General features: G+C 40.4%; 1 long non-coding RNA gene across 1 annotated transcript in view; it reads right to left on the reverse strand.

The window, feature by feature from the left end:
• The window catches only part of LOC119544322, a 68,056-nt gene that overhangs the window by 36,103 nt on the left and 10,126 nt on the right, over window positions 1-21,827 (reverse strand). Inside the window, exon 3 of the long non-coding RNA XR_005218816.1 lies at window positions 10,244-10,354. This is a non-coding gene — a long non-coding RNA (uncharacterized LOC119544322). The remainder of the gene's footprint in view (window positions 1-10,243; window positions 10,355-21,827) is intronic.

The raw sequence follows: 21,827 nt of genomic DNA on the forward strand, positions 1-21,827 counted from the left end.
AGGGGGTAAGTCCTGTAGAGGAGCAGAGCCATTGGGAGGAATTATGAGGAATGAGAAATTTTGCCGAGCTGCTAGGAGATGAGTAGCTGGCACAGGCAGTGAGGTCGGGAGAGTTACTGGAGCGAGGGCGGACGCACTTTCCCGTATAGGAGACTGAATGAAAGGTCAGGGGGACGGCAGAGGTATTCCAATTGCATTCCGAGGGGCTGTTTTCTGTGCTTTCTGAAAAGGAGAGGTTGGAGGCAACGGGCTCGTACAGTGAGGAAGAGGTGGAGAGGCAGAGCCAGCAAGAGGAGGTAAAATTGGGGTTGGAGGAGTTCACTGAGGCAAAGGCGGCTTGGATGAGGCTGAGGAGGGGAGAGGAATAACGAGAAGGGGGCAGAGGAAGCTGGGGTGGTGGGGTTGGCGATGCGTTGTTTGTAGCTGAGGTGCGGCCTCCGGATGCGCTGCTTGTACTTGAAGTGCGGCTGGAGGGCTGTGGAAAAAGGGGGTTAAGGACTTGGTTGGGACCTATGCCAGAGGGTGTTTTTAATGCAGTATTTTGGCCTGGTTGGTTTGCAGCCTCCTTTTTTATTAGAATAAGTGATCCTCGGTCGGTTCCTTTCTCATAGATTCTGAAGCCTCAAGTTTGACCGAGTAACCAGGAGGGATCAGTGGGGAGCTGCACTGTAAGATTAAGATGTGTGCAGGATCCCTTACTTTCTTGGCCGAGCCAGTTAACTGTAGGGAGTTTGCACCTTGTAGGGGCCCACTTTAGGGTAAGGTAATGATCAGGAACAGGAGGCTTCCAATTAGTGGCTAATGTTTCATACCCCCAGTATGCACAGTAGTACTTGTTGGGGGAATTACAGTACGATTTTTCAGGATTTGAGGATGGGCACATGTAATATTGGGCCTGGGGGTTACTTACCTTTCTGGCGCAGGTTTCTTTGACTCTGGAGACAAAGGTGGCGAAAGGCTTACTCGGCTCCTGGAAGAGCTTGGTGAATTTATTAGGCCGACAGGCAGAGCAATTGGCAAATGCTCGCAAGGCGATTCCCCAAAGGATAGGCCAAAAGGTGACAGGTACATTAATATAGGCAGATGCATTTATAAACGCTCCCGTGCCTAAGTAGGCTTCGGGGTGATGATAGACTTCAATGGCTGCATCTTGCTCACTTTGCTTAGCTGCTTCTGCCTGGAAGTGAGCACGCCAGTCAACAAACTGACCGGGGTTAAGAATGGAACGGGCAAGCGAGGCCCAGTCTTGGGGGATGCAATAGTCCATGCCGAGATCCTGCAGTATTTGGGAAGCGTATGGGCTACCTAACCCGTCCTCCCTGACGGCCCTGCGAAGCTGCTTGATAGTATCTAAGTCAATGGGATACCAGTCATGCGGCCTCTGTGGGGTGGGGGCAAGGTTAAGAGGAAAGCAGCGAAAAGCACGAGAGAAAGGAGGACGCGCTTGCAGAGGACTTGGCGCGGGAGTGGGGGTAGGGGGAGCGTTGCCCCAAGGGTTGCCTTGAGGTGCTGAAGGCAGCCAGGGGTTGTTAGTCGGCAGGGTGGGAGGAACGGCGGCAGCTGCCGGTAGCGGCTCCGAAGGGGAGCTCGCCGGAGGGAGAGGCGGGAGTGGGAGGCCCCAAGCGTCGCAAGATGGCGGCGCGGTAGGCGTGGCTAAGACACAAGATGGTGGATCAGCCCCGCCCTGTGAAAGGGCGGGGCCCAAGGCACAAGATGGTGGACTAGCTCCGCCCTGTGGAAGGGCGGGGTAAAGCGTATGCGGTTTCCGGCCCAGCTTAGGGCTGATGTCATCGCCGGAGCATTTCCTCCCCTCGATGGAAGAAGAAGGAGGAAGTTCGCCATCTTGGCGTGGCGCAGTGTTATTTTGCTTTTTGGGAGTCACCTCGAGCGCGTTGTTAATCTGCTCGACTAAGGACTCCGTGTCCGAGTCATGATTTGAATTAATATCGCTATCTGAATCTGTTGGCTGGGTTGATAGTGCCTCCTTGGATTTAACGGGGCCTCTATCAGGGGGGAGGGAGCCTTGAAGGCAGGAGCGGATGGTTATTAAGGTGGGGAGCAAGCCGGGAGGGAAACGCTTGCTCTCATGTTCCATGGCGTTAGTGACTCGATCAATAAGACGATCATAAGTAACAGGGTCCCAAAGATGGCAAGTGGTGAGCCATGGGTTAAAGGGCAGCAGGAGATCCCAGTATATTTGCAGCTGCCGGACAGACACTTTACAGCGATGCGTGTCTAGGAGACCCGCTAGAGCACGAACTTGAGGTGCCTGACATGTAGATATACGATTACCCATAGCTGAGGGGAGAGGAGGGGGAGTTGTTCCCGAGCCGGGCCGGCCCGGCTGGCGGGGAGGAGGAGGAGGAGTTGTTTACCGAGCAGAGAGAATGAGATAAACTGTGGCTGCAAGGCCGAAGGAGACGGCGAGAGCAGAAAGCAGTGCCCTTTGACAACGGGAGCAGTCAGGGAGGGCGGTTGCAAAGAGGCACACGGTGCCAAATGAGGAAAGAAAGATACAAAGAACTACAGCAAAGTAATGGAGGGGAAGAGGGAGAGTGTTAGGAGGAACGGGGGTCATAGAAGTGCGCATACAAGAGGACGAAGAGAGCGTGGGGGAAGGGAGGAGTTCCTACTGGATGAAGAGAGCGTGGGGGAAGGGAGGAGCGGCTTCGGAGCAAGGAACCTCCCACGGCTCCGGAAGCGGCGAGGGAGAGGCGGCCCTTACCTTGCAGGCGAGGAAATGGGAAGCTGGAGGGGCGTCCGGGCGAGCGGGCGACCTGCCAAACTGTCGTGTGGGACGTTTCCTCACACGGGGCACCAGTTGCGGTCGGGGTTACTGCTTCTAGGGGGAGTGGCGGCCGGTAGCCGAGCCCTCAGCTCTCGGGGCTGCTTAAAGGGTACCGGCGGCGGGGGCTCTTTCCCGGAGGCGAGGGCGAGGCGGAGGACGTGGCCAGGGTCCTCGGCGAGAGGCGTGCAAGGTGTGGAGGGCGGCGATAAGGACAAAAAACACTCTTCATCCAGTAGGAGTATGCGCCAAAGAGATTTATTCAGGGGTGATTACAGGTTATATAGGCTGGTAAGAAGGGCAGGGCTGGAAAGGAGGTGAAGCAGCCTTAAATGGCAATATTGAAGGGAGAGGGGCTAGGATTGGTTCTGAGAGGACGCAGGAGCCGTTGCAACGGGCGGGGGTTGTTTTGGCCACGGTGCATGCGCACTGGCGGTGGCAGGAGTGGCCTTGGCACAAGGGAGTATGTGGGTAAGATAAGGAAGTGGGGAAAGGGCAGTTGGGAGAAAGGCGGTTTCCTCCGGCAAGCCTCCCCTGCCAGTGGCATTTTGGGTGAGGAAAAGGGAGCTGCCTTGACCTCGCTCCTCAGGCTCGGGGGGGCTGCAGAGGGCACTCACGCCCGTACCTACTACCCTCCCCAGGGGGTGATCAGGTCCCCTGGCCCAGGCCTGGCAAGCTGAGGCACAAGCTCAGCTACCCGCAGACTTACAAACTTCCTGAGTGATCTCTACTCTCACGACTTCAATGACCATGTGGGTGTTAAGGAGATAAGTGTACTGCAGAATGAAACTACCTGGATTTATTCCAGATTTTACCACTAACCACCAGCTATATTCCTTGGCAAGCTACTTAATTCCTCAGTTTCCACATGTAATGGTTTACACTGAATGAACCCCCCAAAAAATCATGTTCTTAAAGCTAATCCATTCCTGAGTGTGTAAACCTATTGTAGGTGGGACCTTTTGATTAGGTTATTTCAGTTGGGGCATGCCCCAGGTGGGTCTTAATCCTCTTACTGGAGTCCTTTATAAAAGGATGAAAAACAGAAACACAGAGAAGACAGAGAGGACACAGAAGCCGAGAGAGAAAGACACATATAGTAGCTCAGAAAGCAAACCACAGATGGAGCAGCCGGAAGCTAAAAACAACAAAACCCAGGAGAGAAGGCTCAGCAGACTTCACCATGAGCCTTGCCATGTGACAGAGGATTCCAGGTATTACCTGATGATGCCTTGATTTTCACATTTTAACTGCCTCAGAACTGTAAGTTTATAAGCTAATAAATCCCCATTGTTAAAAGCCAGTCCATTTCTGGTGTATTGCATTTTGGCAGCTTTAGCAAACCAAAACACCACATTTGGATGATAGGGATAATAATAGTTTCTACCTCCTAGGGTTGTTGTGAGGAAAGAGATAAATATAAAGCACTTAAAACAATCCCTATGTATAATAAACTTTCAGATTGCAGTTTTTATTATTAATTTCAAGCCCACTTGTCTGGACAGAATCTCTTCTGGGAGTTAGGACTTTTTATCCAATTGGATATTCAATAACTGAACTTGAAGTCCCACAGGCCACTCGAACCCAAGAAATCAAAACTTAAAATGATCATCTACCCTCCCTTTTCCCAGCGTGCTCATCCTTCTGTGCTCTTGAACTTAGATAATGGGAAACCTGCTTAGGCAATTGTCCAGGCCAGAGACATGGGGTGCATCCCCGACTTCTCTTACTCTTTGACCAGTTCCAAATCTCCTACAATCTACCTCCTGACTCTCTCTCTCCCCTTTCCATCATCACTGCCACCATACTGCTTTAGGTCATTATCTCTCACCTAGATGACTGTCACAGAGCCCTTTCCAATTCGTTCTCCACTTTGTAGTGAGAATGCTCATCTTAAAACGTCATTCTGAGCAGTTCTCACATCCCCTTCCTCGCTTGCCCCTCCCTGCCTACTCCCACCTTCCAACGTTTCTGAATTTGTTTCCCAAGTTTACCATATTTTTAATGATCTCCCAGTCTCACTTGACTCTTTTAATGGTCTCCCAGTCTCTGACCCATACTTAGCCTTACTTCACATCTCCCCTTAGGTCCCTCTTTCTCTGGAAGCCTTCCCTTTCCAAAACCCTGCACATGCACACATGTACTCTAAAGCACCCTGTATTTCTCCCATTCTAGGACCTGGACCATTTGTCTCCCTTATCAAGCAACATTAGTTAGAGCAGAGCCTTTGCTCACAGTGGAATCTCAGCACCTCCCACTGCCTGGGCGATTCAGTACTTGAATTTCCCTTCATCTTTCCTTTGGTTTGCCTTCTGCCTGTTTCCTTGCACCCAATGTACCCAATTTTCTTACATTTTTCTCATCTGCATCTTAATCAGAACTTCTCCCTTAATCAAATCCTGTGGCCTGATAGGTGCCAAATCAGGCCGGTATTAGAATCACCAGGAGAGTTTTTTACAAATATTTCCCTGGTCCTGTTCCTAGACCTACCAAATCAGAACATGCAGGAAGCTAGATTTTTTAAATAACTCAGGTGATTTTGATAATCAGCTGGTATTGAGAACCTCTGCTATATATTATATATATTGTGTAAGGTTTGGCTTATATATGAGTGTCTTGAGATGCATAATTTCTTAATCAAACTGTCAAATCCCAAGTGATTTATTGATGAATTACTATGGTAACCCTCCCAGGTGATCTAAAAAATTTAGTGCCTTGTTCTAATTAAATTCATTATCTCCAAAAGCCCCTTAAGATCTGAATTTAATGGACAGCATTTTAGGCAGGTTGGTGGGAGAGTGTACTCAACATTTATCTGAGAAACTCTGGTGTTCTCATTTCTGAGCCAGGAAGTCAGGAGCAGAGATGCAAAAAATGTGGAACTTACAACCTTGTGGGAAGAGAGTCACATGTAGATGTGTAGGCATGTGATAAGGCAAAAATTCCAGAAGAGGTATGTGGAACACAGAATTAGATAACAGATTCAGATGGTAGCTGGGGGGATTTTCTGAAGTAGATTCTACTGGGCTGACCTTTGAAAGGTGGGCAGAACTTGATTTGTGGATTTTGATTAAAGATATCTCAGGTGATAAGAAGGGTTTAAGGAAGGATCAAAGCAGAAGGAGAGCATGTTTGTGGAACAGAAAGCCCCTAGATAAGGATAAAGGAGTATAAGTGGGGTGGACTGGAGTACAAGACAGATGGGAAATGAGACTAAATAGTTAGATTGGAATTAGATCAGGATGGGTCCTGAATGCTGAACAAAGGATTGCAAGCTTAATTCTGTAAATGCAATAGGAAAACATTTGTTTGGTGTTTACTTTTTCCTTTTCATAAATAGGGGGACAACATAATCAGATATCATTTCACTCAAAAAAAAAAAAAAAAACCATGTTTGAATGTTAACAATGTACCAGTACTATTCCAGGTACTGGACATATGGTGGTGAATGAGACAAAGCACCTATTATATTGTAGGGCATATCAGGCGATTCTAGCCTAAGAGATAAATCCTAGAATTATTTAGCAGATCAATGCAATGGTCCAGCTGCTTGACAATCAAGGTCTGAGCCAGGGCTGGGAAAACAGATAAGGAAATGAGATATTGGATTGGTGTTTTAAGAATTCTTGGAGAAGTTTGCAATCAGTCAAAAACAAACTGCTCAATGTTTACTTAAATGGGCTATTGGAATTGATTATGATAGAACTTAACTATTGACCTTCTGAGCCAGAGGCTATTATCCACATAGCAACAGATACAGTAAGAAGGTCATAAGATGAGTTGAATGTCTGAACAAAGACTACAAAATTGATTAATACTTCAGCTTTCTCCTTGGAAGTTACAGGACTTTGCCCTCTTTTAATCAAATCTGAGATTGCTCTAAAGGATGTGTTCTAAAGTATTAGGGAATAAAAATGCTTTCTATAGCCTGGCTTTTCACACTAGGTAGATGGCATTTGCAATTAGTCATGAAAGAATGTCTTTCATAATCATATCCTCTAAGTCTTAAAATATAAGGCACATCACATACACAAAATGAAAAATAGGTCACTTTGAAAGATCTAAGCATAGCACAGATGTTGAAAACTTTATATTGAATCACCCCAAAAAATCTGTCACAACTCTGCTACGAATATTGATCTTAATCTCAGTAGAAAATTAGTAGTGGACCTGAATATACTTTTAGATTTTTTAAACACCCCATGTTTTGACTTGAACATACCTTTGGTGCCCACTTTAAAATGTCTGAGTCAAATGGAAATGCAGGAGTAAACAAGATATCCATCCTGGACATAAATGAGGGAGATAAGAGCTGTCACAGACAACATTTGTATGACTGATTTAAGACCCAAACACAAATCCATCATGTAATCAACCCATGCTGAGTGGGTAATAGATGCATAGCTCTGGGCTAGATTCTCCCATTGAGCAATGTTTCTACAATGTGCAGTGAAGTTGGTGACTTTTCATGAAGTCTCCTCTTTAGTTCAACATAAATTGAGTGTCTCCTGTGCTCAAATAGTGTGCTAGGCCTTTCCCTTTAGTAAAAGTGTACACACTACCAATGACTTTAATAACAAAACCCATTCTGGGATTGATTAAATGTTTAAGTTACTCTCTTAACAAAAATTAGCACAATTTAAAACACTCAGCTAATTAACATTTTTTTTTTTTTTAATTTTAAGCAACCTATTAGAGGATCCTCTTGGACACCGGATAATCCAGTGTGATCTAACCACTCCTTCTAAAGCACTATAGATTAATAAGTTGGTCTTACAAGACAAAATTCCCCCAATACTTTTGGAACAGTGTGAGAAAATCCCAGAGAACCCTCGGGATTTTTCAGATAGCCATAGCCATTTTAGACTGAATGACTATGAAGTAGCTACTATTATTAATCCTATGTTATTGACAAAGAAACTGATGCAAGGAAGGTTAAGTATCATTCCCAAGGTCACCACTTGCTTACTTTATGCAAGATGTGATGCATTAAATAAGTCATATAGCCCACTCATCTTTAGGTGCATCATCTATAAAATGATAGAATCCTAACTGAATAAAGGAGAAAATTGAATATTTCATCTCTCTGTCTTATGCAAGGAAGGGTAACAAAAATGACAAGATGATTCTGAGACTAGTGGGGAAAAGGGCACAATTTGGAGAAAACATGCAACTAATCATTTCATGTTCTCTGAAAACCATCAGAAGCCCTTCATCCCTGTTGCTGTACAACTGGCAGAGATTGACGCAGAATTCTCAGCTCTGTATGTTACGGAAATGGAATTACATTTCTTTAAAAGAAGAAGTTGAGTGACTTAGACAGGAAGACACGATATAACCCTGTGGTAGTTTGAAGTTATTATGTACCCCAGGAAAAGCAGTTTTCTTTTAATCCATTCCTGAGGGTGCAGACCTATTATAAGTGGGACATTTTGATTAGGTTATTTCAGTTGAAGGACTGAAGTCCTTCATAAGAGGATAAAAGCCACACAGAAAACCCAGAGAAGCGCACAGAAAAACAAACAAACAAACAAACAAAAACAAAACCAGAGAAGATGACAGAAAAGGACACATCCATAGAAGCTGATAGAGGAAGCCACTGAAGCCAGAAGCTAGAAGTAATGAAACCTGGGGGAGAAGGACCAGCAGATCATTTGCCTTCCCATGTGACAGAGGTGTCCCGGATGCCAGCAACCTTTCTTCAGAGAAGGTATCATCCCGTTGATGCCTTAATTTGGACATTTTCAAATCCTTAGGATTGTAAACTTACAAGCTAATAAATCCACATTGTTAAAAGCCAGTCCATTTTTGGTATATTGCATTCTAAGAGATTTACCAAACCAAAACAAACCTCTAAATAACAAAGAAGACCTGCCGGCACTATCAAGGATTGGCAAGTCAAACAGAATAAACTTAAATGTTGAATTGGATGAGTGTAACCCCAGCAACTGAGAGAGAAAAGCTCTCCAAAAAGGAATTATGTAGGAAAAGGGGAAAAACACATGTTTAAACATGAAAGCTCATTGCTTGGTTTGGGGATGCTATAACTAAGCCAGGAGACTTGGGGATCACAGACCACATACTCAAATGAGCAGGCATTCAAGGTAGTTATATAACCCAAATAAGAACATCATAGTATTCCAAGAAATGGGGCCTGAAACAATGAGAAAAGAGAAGGAGATGATGCAGGTCCTGGGGCTGTAAAAGTAAAGTAGCACAGAGCCTTTCCTTTTCCAATCTACAGGAGACATCAGGATATGTTTTAATTGCAAAAAGTCACATGGCAAAATCTGAAATGCATGGGGAAAAGCATTTTAAAGAGCTCTTATGTAAAGTACTTGCTGCTATAGGCATGAAAAAGGAAAAGTGGCAAAGGGGGAAATTAATTGATAAAAGCAAAGATAACTAATGGTGAGCAATGATTCATGATGAGTAGGATTATCTGGGTCATGGAATGTCTCTTAGTGCAGTCCATGGACTTAGGAAGACACTTTAAATAAATAATTGATTTTATAACACACACAGTTCCCTTTTCTCCACCTACCCTTGGTCTCTTTTGCTTGACAAACTCCTTCACTTTCTTTAAGTCTTGCCTCAGATCTTATTTCCCTAGTAGACTTTTCCAGAGACTCCCCTTCCAGGCTAAAGGCATACAGCCAAGTCTTTGTTCTAGCAGCTCCGTTTTCCTCCTTATATAGTTGCACTGTCAATGTTTGTTTATGTGACTGTCTGCTCCAATTGGCTGTGATCTCTTTAAGAGCCAGACCTTGCCTTAGAAACTTCTGCATTCTCTGTGTACATTTCATATGCTTCTCAAACAGTATGAGATGAACAACTGTTTGTAAATTATGAAGGCAATTTCTATCAAGAATACATTTGTTAAAAGAAATGAATGAAATTAGAGAATCTGTATTTTCCTTGCAGTTGAGAGTAGGGCCACGAAAGAGACTGGGGAATTTGATTTTTAAGAAATGAGGGGAATTTAGTCTTTCTGCTCCTAACATTTTGGTTTGGGAATATGAAAATATCAATTGGTAGCCTGTGGCATAATTGCAAAAAAAAATGAGTTAAGGTGCTAAAATACTCACTTGAAATTGCAATGAAATTAGAAAACCAATTTAAAAAAGAAAACAGCTAGAATAACTGAAAAACTGCCTAAAGAAAATCTGATGCAGTCAGGAAATGAGAAAGTACTTAAAATTGCCTTATTAACCACCACTGAATTTTCAATAATCTAAACATTAACTCTGCTACAGGGAGTCTCAAAAGCAAGAGATCTTGCAATGCTAATTGATAAAATACTCCTAATTTGTTTCCCAGTGTGTGGAGCAGTTGCTCTAATGATATGTCATGGAAACATATGCTCAGGGCACAATAGAAACTTCCAGAAAATGATGTCTTTATTACTTGCACAGTATAAAGAGTCCAGAAAGGGGAAATAACCTCTTTGTTACTTACACAGAATAAAGAGTCCAAAGGAACAGGGGAAGAAATCCTATCAGGGCTCGTCTTTCAGGGTGGCCCAAACTGCTCCAGGACTGGGGTCGATAGATGACAGCTCTGCACACCCTAAGTTGCATCAGAGAAGACAGACAAATTTAAACAAGTTGAGCGTAGTTGTTATCCATCTTGGGGGAGGGGGCCCTGACACTGAGAATTCCTGTTCTGATAAGCATCTGGAGAACCTTGTTCCCAGTTTCTGGGTTTAAGATATGGCTGGCCTTTTCATTAGACTTAATATCTTCAAGAGGTTGTAGAATGGCATGCAATAGAAAAAGGGGGGAGGGTGAGTGAGATCTGGTGATGACATCTTAACAGCTCTCTGTAACTTCCCTGTCAATGAGCTTGGAAAGGCTCTTAATTGCTGCTCTATATTTTTTTGTTTGTTTGTGGATACATTTAATAACCCTTACACTTCTTGTCTTTCAAAACATAATAGTATACAAAATATACAATATTTTAAATTTTTATAAAATCTGAAGAAAAAAATAAAAAAACAAAGCCTATGAAAATATTTTTATCTGAGTTCACCCTCATTGTTAAGAGGCAGCTGAGTTTGCCTTGCGTTCTTGTTAGGTGCATAAAAATATATCCTATGTAACTGAGCTACCTTGATCAAGGCAAAGAAAAAAATCATTAATGCTAAATTCATTCAGTATTCCAATTGCCAACAAAGAGCATAAATGTTCATATATGCAAATTTTTAAATGGTATTTTCAAAAATGCAAAACAAAAATGGAGAATTGGCAGAGGCTTTGGTCCACAATGAATGTGAAGATGGATTTTTCTCTTCCACCTATAACTCCTAGAGAACAAGGGTATGTAGATTTAGTAATTACTCACTTTAATTCACAGAGATTACAAGGTCTGTATGAAAAGTATTTTTTTATCCAACCAAACATTAAGAACATTCATGACCATACATTCATGTCATCTAAAAAGATAACAATCACAAATAAACCATGTCAGATTTCCTGAAAATTTGTACAAAATAAAAATTGTGTGGGTTTCATCAATAATTAACTATTGATTACTTGTTAACCACAATTCTTCACTTAAGATTGGCAAAATATTGTTAAAATGTATTAAAAACAGTGGGTATATGCACCAGACAAAGATGCATCAGAAAATAAATTTATATAAATAAAAATGAAGGAAAACGATATGCTAACAAAGATGGAGCATTAGTGTTCCAACCCAGCTCTTGAGGGGCTCAGATCAGCACAGCCCCAAGACCAAAGAACACGGTAGACATAGTCAGACATGGGTTTATTAGGACTTACTAACAGGAGAAGATTCTTCCTGGTGGCGGCCATTTGGGAATGGAAGTAGCACTCAATGAAGGTGGGTGTGCAAAGAGGCAGCTTAAAAGGGTTTAGGACAAAGACATTCCATAGTATATGAGGACAGAGTTTTAACAGGATCTGGAGATTTGTTATCAACAGTGATCAGGGGAGGGGAGTTTCAGTGCTTTATAAGATAAGTGGTTTACAATACCATCTATACATATGTTCTTCCCTGAGGAGGCCTGGTGACCTTTAACTTCTGTCCCGGTTGTGTAGGCAGCTACGTGCAATAACTTACTTTCAATATGGAAAAGAAACCTGTCCCTAGGTCACCACAATTAGAGTTTAACACAATTACACTAAGAGCATGAAGTGCCCTAAGAAAAATATACATGAAAAAAGCAGAGTTGGGTCTATTAGCAGTGACTGCTAAAAGGAAACTGTAATTTTTTTTAATGGTTTTAAATTAGAAGATTCTATTTTTTAGAGCATTTATAGATTTACAGAAGAATTGAGTGGAACTTACAGAGTTCCCATATGAAAATGTAAATTGCCTATGGCTATGAAGGGAGTAAATGTAATAGAACCCACTTTGGAACATGGGTAATTTGACTCCAGATATTTAACTTTCAATCTTATCCTTAAATTATTTAGAATTTCTTTTCTAACTATTCTTTTCAATACTAAAGGTTAAATGTTCAGGTTTGTGGATTGAATGGTTCAAATGCACAGCCTTTCTGACATAATTGTGATTACGTGCAGTCTTCAACTGTACTTTTATTATCATAATGCATCCCAAATTTATAGTCATATATTCCTAGATTAAACTAGAACTGTTACATCTGGTATCCTACTCAGTGGGGGTACATATTTGAGGATACTTTAGGAAATTAATTTTAAGAAAGTCATCATAATACAAAATTAGGAGAGACCAAACTCACCATTTTAGCACTTTCATTTGAACAGTGTTACAAACACAGAAAATTTAATTGAATGCTTTTGTTTTTAATATAAAATTTATAAATACAAACATTCAGAAAGTAGTATACTAGGATATTCAATAAATACCCACCCGAACTATAGCCCAGCTTTAGCACATTTATATTTAGCCAAATTTTCTTCAGATTTCTCTCCTTTTTTAAGAAATAAAATGGTATATGCTACTGTCATAGCCTCTTCCATTCACCTTTCCCCATGCCATCCTCTCCAGATGTTATCATTGACACCCCAACCTTGGTATATACCCAGGACACATGTTCAAACATTTTCTATCAATGTGGAGTTGTTATTTCTGTGTAGGAGGGCCACTGGTGTTCCATTGTCTCTTATCCTGCAACCTGCTGCATGGGGGTGCATTGTGAGGACCCAGGGCCCCCATTATGAGATACACTCAGCCACCTACATGACTAGGCAGCAGGCCCCTCCCCCCAGGGGGGAGCATTAAAACTTCCCTCCCCTAATCACTGTTAGCAACCAAATCACAGGAGACTTTATCATAACCAAATCTCGCAAGATCCTATTGTAACCAAACCTCACGAGACCTTTTTGTAACCAAATCTCGTGAGACACTCTGCTGTCACAAACCTTTGTAAGGTGCTAAGGTGCCCCCTTGGCACGCCTCTCTCTCTCTCTCTCTGTGGAATGCTGACTTTACTCTCCCAACCTGCCGCAATTGGGAAGATTTGTCTCCAGTGTGTAAGTCCCTAATTAAACTCATGGGTAACTCCGTGCCAGGCATGTTCTTTGGTCTTGGGGCTAATCTGGGTTGGACACCTAGTATTTTTCTAAATCAAGGAGCCACACGTACAACTTTTAATATTTTTGAAGAGAATTTGTTTTATCCACAAAATAAAGATGTTATGGTTTGTTTCCCTTCCCTCATTAAAATGCTGTAACATAAAAGTTAATATCTGCAAGTAACAATAATTTGCATTGATGAAAATCTTCTGGAGATAACATCTCTGACAAAAACAAACAAACCAAACCAAATCAACTGGGGTTACAAATCACATTTCAATTATCAGAGAAGGAAGTTTAGATGGAGCATTCCCAGCTTTAGATGTGAAGTGATATGCTGTTTTTATTTCTAATTAATCCCCAAACTGTCATTTCTAAAGACCAATCAGCCATTCAGCTATGTCAGTGTGAGATTTTTCAGATTTGACTGTCACTATGCAACAGTTCAGAACTTCCTGATAAACAACAAACTAAGAAGAGATCTACTAGTAATTAAATACTTTAAGTTGTCAGGAGATTGCTACTAGATAATCACCAACAGGTTCTATTGACTCCTGGCTTTCACTTTCCTGGCTGTGCCTGAATTTCTTTTGCTTCTAAGGACTCCAGCCATGTGTGCTAAGGCCCACCCTGATTTAATTTGGCCTTATTTAAATAGGATCCTCAAAGATCCTATTCACAAATGAGTCTGTGCCTTAACTAATAATACCTCTTCAAAGTTTCTATTTACAAATGGGTTCCCACCCACAGAAATATGGATTAAGATTTGAACATGTCTTGTGTACAGTACGATTCATCTCTCAACAGGGGATACAGGCATTCTCACACAACACTATTGGGAGTTTACTCTGTTATAGTCGTCTGCAGGCCAATTTAGGAACTTGTGTCAAAATCCTGAAAAATTCTTACACATTTAGACCAAAGGAAATAATTGGAGACATTAACAAAGTAAATATATAGAATGTTTATCAAAGTAATTTTATAGAAATAATAGAACCTGTATGTTAAATAATTGGAATAGGGTTAAATAAATGGTTTATATGTACAATAGAACTAACATCCAGTAACAATACAGATATCTGTCTATATTTATTGACAAGGAGATGTGACCATAGTCTATTATTAGCAAAGAAAAGTAGGTACAGATTATATGCATATTCTGATGCTAATTTTCTAATATATATTTTTATAGATATTAGATATGTATATATTTATATTATAATTACATATTTAGAATTATATTATAATTATACAGTATTAGACTCTTGTAATGAGAATGTAATATCATTATTCATATTATAATTTCACATTTATATTATATATTTCCATATAGGTTGAGAACACTCTTAAAAGGTATGTATAAAAAACATTAACAGTAGTTATCTTTGAATGGTAATGTGAGATTTTGTCCTCCTAGTCTTAAATTTTTACTATTTTTTCTACAAAATGCATAAAGTATAACTTTTTAAAAAATAGTAGTATAGTATAAGCAAACATTAGAGCACAATGGAGAAGCACTTAAGCTACTGACTGAAACAGGTTGGATCAAGTACTGGCTTTGCTTGATGACCTTGGGAAGTCACTTAACCTCCCAAAGTCTCAGTTTTCTCCATCATTGTTCCAGTTTGCTAATGCTGCCGGAATGCAAAACACCAGAAATGGATCAGCTTTTATAAAGGAGGTTTATTTGGTTACAAAGTTATAGTCTTAAGGCCATAAAGTATTCAAGGTAAGTCATCAACAGTCAGGTACCTTCACTGGAGGATGGCCAATGGTGTCTGGAAAACCTCTGTTAGCTGGGAAGGCACATGACTGGTGTCTGCTCCAAAGTTCTGGTTTCAAAACGGCTTTCTCCCAGGATGTTCCTCTCTAGGCTTCAGCTCCTCAAAATGTCACTCTTAGTTGCTCTTGGGGTGTTTTTCCTCTCTTAGCATCGTTGGAGCAAGAGTCTGCTTTCAACGGCCCTCTTCAAACTGTCTCTCATCTGCAGCTCCTCTCTCAACTCCTGTGCATTCTTCAAAGTGTCCCTCTTGCCTGTAGCAAGCTTGCTCCTTCTGTCTGAGCTTATATAGTGCTCCAGTAAACTAATCAATACCCATGCTGAATGTGCAGGGCCACACCTCCATGGAAATTATCCAGTGAGAAATCTCACCCACAGTTGAGTGATCACATCTCCATGGAAATATCCAATCAAAAGTCTCCAACCCAATCAGCATCAATACGTTTCCAAGCCCCGCCAAGACTGCATCAAAGATAATGGCATTTTGGAGGTCATAATACATCCAAACCAGCACAATCATCAAAGATTGGCTGATTATTGAGTAAAATAATATATTTTAAGATCTTAGCATAGTGTCTGCATGTAATAAGCACTTAGTAAATATTATTCTTGATTTTATTATTATCACCATTAATAGTTCTATCAAGGCAGATTCTCCCTTGTGTAAAAGGACAGGGCTTTTAAACATCAGCATCAACAAACGGTGAGACCATGCCCCAGTGGGGACTCCCTTAGTTGAAATCTCTAGAATTCCCCTCCAGAAGTAGTTCCTAAGCCACCACATTTCCTTTGATGACAGGACATTTTTCATTATGAAATGTAGTGTAGAAACTATTAGTTGTGTATCTCAATGAGACCTTCAAAGCGTATTTAGCTTATAGCTTAATTGTGCAACCAGGTCGCAGAAATGAAAAGTAATGAAAAAATGCTGCTGCCAAATATAAAGTATTTCAGAAACATAAATAGATATGTGGGCTAACCCTGGCTAACTATGTTATAAAATAATAACATATTATAACAAATTATATATTATATATAAAAACACAATATTATTACATGTTATTATTCTTATGATATAAAGTACATATATTTAATACAATAAGAATTAATAAAAAATATCAGAAATAATGCATTGTTCCAAGTAACTGACTTCCAAATGATCTTATGAACCATAACATTTCTAATTTGGGGACAACATAATATTATATTTGACACATACCATTCTCTAAGGATTTAGTGTAAGAATTGTAGTAATATATTATCAAATATTGTATTATAAAAATATATATTTATTATAAATATATAATTTTGCTATAAAAATTATATGAAATTAATATAAAGATGTATTGATATAAAAGTATAGATATGGATATATATGATATGTTATATCACTATATTATATTATTTATATTGTATCATTTATACTATATTATTTATTTACACATATATATATTCACTAAGTTGCCAATGTAAATTAACAGGGGTTCTGTGATGGCTAAATTCATGTATCAACTTGGCTAGGTTATCATGCCCAATCATTTGGTCAAGCAAGCACTGGCCTGATTGTTACTATGAGGATATTTCCTGCATTTTAATCATCAGTCAGTTGATAGCATTTATGGCTGATTATCTCTGCAATCAACAAAGGAGACTGCTATCATCAATGAGAGAAGTCTCATCCAACCAGTAGATGGCCTTAAAGGGAGAATTGATGATTTTGGCAGTCAGAAAGATTTTCTATCTCTTTCAGCCGGCCAGCCTTTCCTGGGAAATTCATTGAAAACTTCAATGGAGTTCCCAGCTTGCTGTCTGCCCTATAGAATTTGGGCTTGCCAATGCCCATGGTTCCATGAGCCAATCCCTATAATAAATCTTATATATATATATACACACACACACACACACACACACACACACACACAACACACGCACACACATATACATACATACATATCCCATTGGTTCTGTTTCCCTGGAGAACCCTGATTAATACAGGTTCTAACAATCATTAAATTATTTTGGTGTTAGCTGTAGAATTTTAAAGATAATTAAATCACATAAGTCAATCCACATCTTAGGAAGTGACTTACTGTGCTTCTGAAACATTAAACCAATGATTGAAGAATGTTCTCTGGGTTCCTTCAAAGGATTAGGGAAGCTATGGGTGTGAACTGCTTCTGATACAGAAAAATATCAAAAAGGCAGAGAACAGTGATTTTGTCAAGTCTTAGACAAAAGTGCCTGCTAAATTGCTGGGTAGGTTATGTAAAACTGTCTGAAGTCCCACTCTATTCATTGTATGTAGTCACCAAATAAGGTTCGTATCTTTTGGGTGAAAGTCTCACTTCCTGAAGTTAACAGTTACTTCATTAACCTGTTAGTTTGCTGTAGAGTGACTAGTTTTTGCATTTTAGGGCACAATGGGTCACTTTTACTGGAAAATCAACTTTAGAGATTTTTGGAAACATAAATTAATTAAATTACTTAATTTTTTAAAAAGCAGTCCTTTTGCTTTGATGAAGGAGAATTATTTTAAGACTGGACAAATCTAAGTAACCCAACTTCTATAGGCAACATTCTAAGACCTAAATAGTGATATTTGCCAACTGTTTTGGAGTCATTAACTTAAAGAAGGTGGTGGCTTATGCATGAGGGTTATATTGCTTTCATAAAAGTGACCCAAGGAGTAGATTAAAATACAGATTTTCAGCATGGAGGAGGGGATCTGCAGCATTTAAAAGGGCCCAAAAGAAAACTAAAAATAATAAAATAATAATGATTTTAAAATAAAAAGTCCCCAACTTTCAAAAACTAACAGAAACCTAATTTGAAAACTCTGACTTATAAGCAGTGAAAATGACACAATCAAATCAACTTTTGGTAAACCAAACTACAACCATCCAATGGCTTTTCAGGAAAAAATCAAAGTATATCATCTTGACTTTTAATGAATCTTGCCACAATTCTGGAACAGACATATTTGAAATATAAAAGATTTAAATAATCCATCAGCTATTTTTGCCTTTGATCCACCAATTTGGCATTATTTTTCAGTCCCCTACCCCTGCCTAACTAAGTAGTTGTTTTGGGTTATGAAGACACCACATCCATCTCAATTTCAAATGGCATATGAAATTGGAGGAGAGAAGTAAACAGGCATTGTGGGCTCTATAATGATATTATAAAGGTTAACATTATTCATTACTCAACTAATTAAGCTAATTGCCTTCTTAGAAATCTAGATCTGAAGATACTATAAGGGCAACAGTTTATTCATGCACAGCTAAGGCTGCAGTTGGAGTTTAATCAGCAAGTCCATAATGCTCTCAAATTCAACCTTCAATTCTAGGCATTCTCTCTGGGCAAAATCATCAGCAGAGATGCAGTTTCAACCTTGCCCCTCCCCAAGGGTTTTTCAACTTTAACTGACAGCAGGGCCTAAAGGCAACAGAGCTGGAAGAGGAGTGAAGGCCAAGGTTAGTGATTCCTGAAGTTTCCTTCTTTTTGCAGCATAATGAGAATCATCCTCCAGGACTACTCAGGGTCATTGGTGATAAACACTTACTTAAACATCTTAAAGTTATGTTTAAAAATGCAGCATAATGTAGTAGTTTAAATATCAGGTTTTAGCATTAGAAAAACCTGGATCCAAAATCCCGTCTTCAACTTACTCATTGAACTTGAGCTTAAATTTTCATATCTGCAAAAAGGAGATAATACCAACCTCACAGAGTCATTTGAGATTAAAGAATATATGAAGTATTAGTCTTGTGATTGTCACTCTGTAGATAATAAAAAATAGGTGAAACTAAGAGGAAGAAGAACTCTAAATTCCCTGAAGTTCTCCCAAGTGAGAGTGAGAAATAAACCTTTGTTGTAATAAGCCATGAATATTTGGGGAATGTTTGTTACTGCTATATAACCTAGCATCTTCTGACTGACATGGAAACTCAGTTGATGAGTGCTTTGTTTGTAAGTAAAGCAACTCCTAGCTACAGCCTTCCTTATGAACTTCAGTCACTGTGCATATCAAACTCCTAAGCAATCAACCATCTGCAAGGATGCCAAGCAAAGATCTTCTACTTACAAATATCACTTGCAGAGGCAAGCAAGAAGAGTCCTTGGCAGCAATAAACCTCTTGCCAGATGTTGTTACACTCTTAATCAGATGCCCAGTTGTTTTTATTTTCCAGCCATAATTTGTTAATAGCACTCATGAGGATGAGATTTTCTTAAGATACCATAAGAAAAAGCCTCTTTCAGAGAATTGCAAGAATATGCCTTCTGCAGCAATGTGCAATCTGCAAGAGCTGCCGCTGTCTGGGAATTCCAGCCTCCCCAGAGAGCAGTCGGTTCAGCTCAGATCCATCAATACAGCAATTGTGCCAGACACAAGCAGCCACCACCAGCTTGTTTATCATGCTGGCAGCTCCCAGTGCTACTCTCTGATGCCAAGCCCTTGAGTGTTGTCATTGTTATGGATGAGGGGTCTACATGGAAAGACACTGCCATGACATGTGTCCAGAGATAATGCCATGAAAAGAAACAACTAAGAGTGAAGAAGCATAAAGCCTGTGATTGTTGCAGGGCAGCAGCACTTGGGAAATAGAGTGGAGGGGTAGAAAGAACACAGAATTTGGAGTCAAGGAAATAGGAATTTGAATCCCAGCTCCACCAGTTCTACCCGTAATAAAATCTAACAGTTACTGAGCACTCTTTAAGCATATTACATACAACATCTCATTTAATCTTCACAACAAAATTATGTGACAGATTCTTCTGTATCATTACCCTGATTTTATAGATGAGGTATATCACAAACAGAAATATTCCTTCCAGTTCTCCAGATATGTACCCTCCTTTTAAACTTCAATGCTGACCAATTGTTCTGTACATTTGCTAACTATATGCAGGAAGCCAGGAATCTGCAATATTTGCATAATTAATTTCTGATACAATCAAGAGACAGTGGGTCTGTTAGGAAATACTTCCCTACAAAGTAGCACAGTGGCATTTGCTAAAGATGAGATATGAGACAACAGCATGTGGGTATTCCATATGATTGACTGGCAGAAATAAGTCTATATCATTTACAGCCTTAAGGGGGTTTGTTAGTTTCCAAACACTGGGCTACATGAACATGTCCTCAGATATTTTTCTCCAAAAAACCTTTCTTGTAGATTTAATAAAAAAAAAAAAAAAGAAAAGAAAAAGATAGCTCTAAGCCTCTGACTTCCCCCCAACTGGAAACATTCAACAGCTCCTCAGTAATCAAAGAAAAAAGTCCATAATCATTAACAAATCATTGAAGGCCCTTAACAATATTCCCAAAACATAACCTTTCTGGCCATTCTTTACCTTTCCCCCATGGACACACTGTTCTAGTTTGCTAATGCCGCTGGAATGCAAAACACCAGAGATGGATTGGCTTTTATAAAAGGAAGTTTATTTGGTTACAAAGTTACAGCCTTAAGGCCACAAAGTGTCCAAGGTAAGTCATCAACAATTGGGTACCTTCACTGGAGGATGGCCAGTGGTGCCCAGAAAACCTCTGTTAGCTGGGAAGGCACGTGGCTGGTGTCTGCTCCAAAGTTCTGGTTTCAGAATGGCTTTCTCCCAGGACGTTCCTCTCTAGGCTGCAGTTCCTCAAAAATGTCACTCTTAATTGCACTTGGGGTATTTGTCCTCTCTTAGCATCTCTGGAGCAAGAGTCTGCTTTCAATGGCCATCTTCAAACTGTCTCTCATCTGCAGCTCCTGTGCTGTCTTTGAAGTGTCCCTCTTGGCTGTAGCTCCTCTTCAAAAGTTCACTCTCAGCGGCACTGAGCTCCCTCTGCCCGTCAGCTCATTTATATGGCTCCACTGATCAAGACCCACCCTGAATGGGTGGGGCCACACCTCCATGGAAATGATCTCATCAGAGTTATCACCCAAAGTTGAGTGGGGCACATTCCATGTAAACACTCAAAGAATTACAATCTAACACTGATAGGTCTGCCCACACAAGATTACATCAAAGATAATGGCATTTGGGAGACATAATACATTCAAACTGGCACACACACATTAACCATATGTCTCAGCTACCTACCTTTATTACCAGAACATGCCTGTGGTGGATTGAATTGTTACCCTTTTGGACATGTTCTTGGTCTTAGCTCACATTCTGTTGGATGTAGACCCATTGCAAATAGGACCCTTTGAGGATGTTATTTCAGTTAAGGTGTGGCACTACTGAATCAGGTTGGGTTTTAATTCAGATTACTGGAATCCTTTATAAGCAGAATGATTTTCAGACATAGAGGGAGAAAACCATGGGAAGAAGCCAAAAGTCAACGGAACCAGAAGAGAAAGGAGAAGACGTGCACTGCCATGTGACAGAAAAACCAAGGACCACAGATTGCTGGGAACCAGCCCCAGAACACCACCGTCTTCAAGAAGCAAACAGTGTCTTGCTGATGGCCTTGATTTTGGACTTCTCTTAGCCTCAAAACTATGAGCCAATAAATTTCTGTTGTTAAAGCCAATCCCTTGTACAGTATTTGTTTTAGCAGCTGAGAAGCGAATCTAAGCCTTGCCTCAATGTCTTTGTTTTTGCTGCTCTCTCCCACCAGGCCTGTCTGTCTCCTAAATGCCTATCAAATCAATATATCGCCTCAATTCTTACATCAAAAACCAGCACTTTACTTTAAAAATTCCCCCAAACTTTATGGTAGAATGTCAGTTCCTCTCTATTCTAG

This window comes from Choloepus didactylus, chromosome 9, assembly GCF_015220235.1.
Source record: "Choloepus didactylus isolate mChoDid1 chromosome 9, mChoDid1.pri, whole genome shotgun sequence".
NCBI lineage: Eukaryota > Metazoa > Chordata > Mammalia > Pilosa > Megalonychidae > Choloepus > Choloepus didactylus.